This window comes from Belonocnema kinseyi, chromosome 9, assembly GCF_010883055.1.
Source record: "Belonocnema kinseyi isolate 2016_QV_RU_SX_M_011 chromosome 9, B_treatae_v1, whole genome shotgun sequence".
Taxonomy (NCBI): domain Eukaryota; kingdom Metazoa; phylum Arthropoda; class Insecta; order Hymenoptera; family Cynipidae; genus Belonocnema; species Belonocnema kinseyi.
The window spans coordinates 30,047,828-30,052,467 of NC_046665.1; the positions used below are offsets into that span (position 1 = coordinate 30,047,828).

At 35.2% G+C, this 4,640-nt stretch overlaps 1 long non-coding RNA gene across 1 annotated transcript; it reads left to right on the forward strand.

Moving 5' to 3' along the window:
* The first annotated feature begins 2,575 nt into the window (after window positions 1-2,575).
* LOC117180867 lies at window positions 2,576-3,762 on the forward strand. Its single transcript, XR_004468064.1, has 4 exons — window positions 2,576-2,844; window positions 2,992-3,212; window positions 3,303-3,468; window positions 3,655-3,762. It is a non-coding gene; the product is annotated as an uncharacterized LOC117180867 (long non-coding RNA).
* The last annotated feature ends 878 nt before the right edge of the window (window positions 3,763-4,640 follow it).

The window sequence follows — 4,640 nt, forward strand, 5'->3', positions numbered from 1 at the left end:
TTCTTCAAGTGGTTCATTAGTCCGTTAACGTCAGTGCAGTACACTAAAGAAGTCTCTTCGTCTTTAACGAAAAACTTTCTGAATTCATTGTCCCTGTCGCAATAGTATGAAACTTTTGCCTTTGGTTCTAGAAGATTTCTTCTTTTTAGAAATGAAGCGACAACTTCAGTGCCGTCTTTCGGTAATCCAAGATCTCTAATAAAATCATTCAATTGTAGTTGCGACACTAATATTGGAACCTTCAATTTCATTTTATGCACGCCATATTCGACATATTTTTCTTCATTTTCATCGGAATCATCAGAACTATTTTCTGTTCAATCACTGGTTTCACTAACGTCTCCATGACGTTGACTTTCAACTTCCATTCTATCATCTTCTAAAGCGCTTAAATCAGTCTGGCGTGCATTTTTATTGATTTCAATTGCTCTTGTGACTGTGCACACATTAATGTACGAAATGTTATTTTTATTTTTGGCGTTGAACCCTTTGACGGAATTCATGTAAAAGTAGCAGTCCTTCGCAATAACGGGTTTTTCCATGTGGTTGGTGCAGAGTAATTGCGGTACTTTTCGTTGTTTGAATTTTTTAGACGATACAACATACGTCTGCAGGAATTGCAAGTAACGTGAGGAACCCATTTTGTTTCTTGGTACAGCAATTTACGGTCAAAACACTTTTCGTAAAGACTTTTCACTTCCTCGTCGATTGATTTTCGCAAACTGCTCACTTTATATTTACTGCAAATGTAACAGAATGAATCTGAGCTATTCTTGCAGACATGCGATTGAGAAATGCTCGCGGTTTTTTTCCTTGTAGCATGAGACTCTACACCAACCAAGTTTTACCCTGGATCGTAATACACTTTTTACCTGTGTCTGCCATGACGGCATGAACGCCGTTTACCCAGGGACTCAGCCAATGTGGATCCGTTGCCCACCGTCACCACGTGGAGGTGCCCTGGTTACAGACGCAGGCGAATGATGCTAGCAACAAGCGGTTACGAAACTCCAGACATTTACTGCTATTAATGTCAAAACATGAAAGTACGCAAGAACAAGGTTGCCAGCGTAATCGGTTAGGTTAGGTCAGGTTTTGTTAGGTTAGGATAGGTTAAACCTCTATGTAGGTTAAGCCGAAGCTGAATGAAACGGTACCGCAAACACAACGGGACAACACAAACAGTTTAATTGTGTTTCGTGAGGTTAGGTTAGGTTAGGCTAGGTTAAATTTATTTCTAGGTTAGGCTCGACTTTACCCTGTCGATGTAGCACACATTTTCTACTGGGAAAATATGCTTCCAGAGCTTTACGTGTAGTTCAATCAATTTCTGTTAAGTCAGATTAGGAGAGGTCAGGTTCTGTTGGGTAAAGTTATGTTAAATAAGTTGATATCAGGCAAGGGTTGATCCTTCACAGTTGTCGACATTTTTTTTAGGTGAAAACTTGCATCACTGGCATTCTTTTGAAATTTATTTGCCTCAGTGCATGATTTTTCGTCATTTTTGAGGTTATGGCTCAACCATGACGTGATGGGTGATTTTTGATACCGAATTTGAATTCAGCGACCCAAAATCCACAGGAATACGTGTCTCTTGTTACCAGATCCGCACACTTTTTTTGTGTGGCTGTGAAATTATTTATTTTTGATCTATTACTATTTTGATAATTTTGTATTTGAAACTAAGCAATTTAAAAAATATTGGCTAATGTATGATTATGAGAGTGCTCCAAATATTGGTAAGATACGACTATATCATTATGAATTTGAAAGCGTATAAAGTTGAAGTGAAATTCATTACTTTTAAACCGCGTTTTCTGCTTTCTACTGCCTATAATTGCAAGCTTTGGTCAAAGTAGTCAAACCGAATTTAGAGCAATTTCAATTTTAAACCTTTTTATTTTAAATTCCTGTCCTTGGAAATTATTAAGTTTTAAATTTCTACTATGAGAAAACATACGTTTTTGTAAGTTTGGAAATTAAAAAAGAGGTGGCGCAAAAAATTCGAAAGAAAGAAATATTTGCAATGTATTTCTGGATAACCCTCATGGTTATGATACTTCAATTGGACATTACATTTTCTTGTGACTATTTTTTTTGACGTAAACCTTGTATGTCTTGCATTTAAAGAATCTTCATTACGAAAACTTTGAACTTAACAGTTTACAGACTTGAATTGCTGAATGCCTAGTTTTTAATTTTTGAACTTTTATAAATAAAGTTTGAGAAGATAAAAGTTAACTGTTTAAAATTGTAACTCATTTTGTTCTATTTTTTTAGATACTTACGAAGAGGCTATGAAAAAAGTAACACGATTAGAAATTGAAGAATTTGTGTTCACGACAGACTCGGAAGTTGACCCTCAGCCAAAGGCTTTATCAATAGAAATCAGTTTAAAGATGAAAAAGCTGAGTGTTACTGAGAACACGAAACAATTAATGCGTTCTGTACGTCCTACGGATGTAGAGCCAGATGAGAACTACGACCCTGAAAATAGTACCACCGACTCATCAGATTCCGGTATATCAAACAAAAATAAAAAAATACCTAGCAGCAGTAAACGAAAACAAGAAGTGCATAAAAAGCGAATGCAAGAAAATACTACTATACCTTCACCAGCATAAAAAAAACATAGAGCTGATGAGCCACACTAGAATAATACGCCGTCAACTTCCAAACCCGGAAACTGTCGATTCTCAAATAAAATAGCAAGTTTCATTGATACAGCACGGAAAATTAACATCGGACTACCAAAGCCTAGTACGTCAAAGAATGATGAAAACAATGATTTAGGTTCTCGTGAAAAAACCCAGAGTAAGAGGAGTGAGACTAAGCGGATTGACGGTAACTAATTAATTCTTTATTTTTATATTAATTGATTATCCATTTTTGTGAATTATTGTTTTAATATGTTGAATTTTTATTGATTTTATTTCAAAATTTGATACATTTAGATCTCTAGTTGAAAGTATAATTAATTGCTATTTTCAGATCTTCCTCTTGTTTTATCTGCTCTAAAAGGTCTATCAATCGACATGAAGGAAGTTCTAGCAAATCAAAGATTGATTTTACATCACTGAGGAAAAACAGATGCAACAAAAGAAAAGTTTTTCACTAAAAAGCACCAGCTTAATGTACCCTTCCAGACGGAAGACGAATTTGATGATTTTAACGTTCTGCTAAACAGTGATGATGTTTTTCGAACAGAATTTGTAAGTATATTATCAATCACAATTTTGAATTATGTTTATATTATATTTTATATAATTACAATTCTTCATTATTTACTTCTATCTTTGCAGACTTCTTCTTTGACCGACCTTTTTAATAGGGAATTAAATGTATCAAAAAGTTTGACAAATATTTTTTAAAATACCTCAGTCGCCATGTGATTTTGAAGTTCACAGTGAAAAAAAGTTGCGGGTAAAAAGCTTATGAACAGAACTCATTTCTACGAATGTATCTCAGGTAAGAATCTCTAGCTGTAGTGAAACATTTTTAATTCCTTTACACACAAACACACACCCACCCACACACACACACCCACAACCACCCACCCAAGACACACACACACACACATATATATATATATATACGCGTGTGCAAAATTAAACATTGTCACTTTTTTTTAAACACTGTTATTCATACACACAGACGCCATAATGAACTTGGAAAGACGATCACGCAAGACATCATTTCCAATGTCGTCGGTAAAGTTTTTAACAACGAAAAAGGTTGGGATGGTGAGCGGCAAAAAAGAGCTTTTCACAACAGATCACCTGAGCCACATGAAGTCCAGGACGGCGCAGGTCCTGAAGAACCTCATTTTAATGAGGAAACTGAATAATTAACTTAATATTTTATATTAAGTTCCGAGATTTTCTAATCAGCATTACTAAAAATTATACAAAATTTTACATCATTCTTGTCAAAAATAAATGTACATGAATAAAACAACGTTTGAGCTCGATATATGCATTTTTATATTCATTTCACTGAAATTAAACAAAATTTCATGAATTTGACAGGTAAAAAATATGGCCCTGAAAAGGGCCTTAATTTTTATAAAGGCACAAAAAAAGGCTGCCTGATAGAAACCCTGTAAGGTTGCCTGATATGACCCTTTTCATATCAAGCGTAACAGAACGCTATATGGGCCTGATAGGATTGAGAATCCGGACCTTACTTAAAATAAGGCAACCTTTTCAGAGCCTGCTACTGCCTGAATTTGAATTTCTGCACGGGATGGCCTCAATATTCTCGCTTTTTGAGCCCTATTAAAGTTAAGTCTTAAATGAGGTATGCTTACATATTTCGTCGTCCTTAACCCTCATTGGCCCAATTTGTCAGTTTTCGTCCATCAACTTTAAGCATGGACAACTTTGTTAATTATTCTGGAAAAGATCTGAAAATTCATTAGCGGGTATTTTCAGGTGTGCTCTTTCAGAATCTGATACGAAAATGTCTAAAAAAACCCACCCGTTGCCACCCTATTTTTCAATTTAAAAAAAGAAACGTCATTTTTCAAGGTAATTTTGTTTAAATCGTATTTTCGATGCGAAAGAGGTCTTGATAATAGCCGAAATCACAAAAACTCTGGCTCAAAATCTTCGTGGGTGCTATCTACGGGTGGCGGTGTG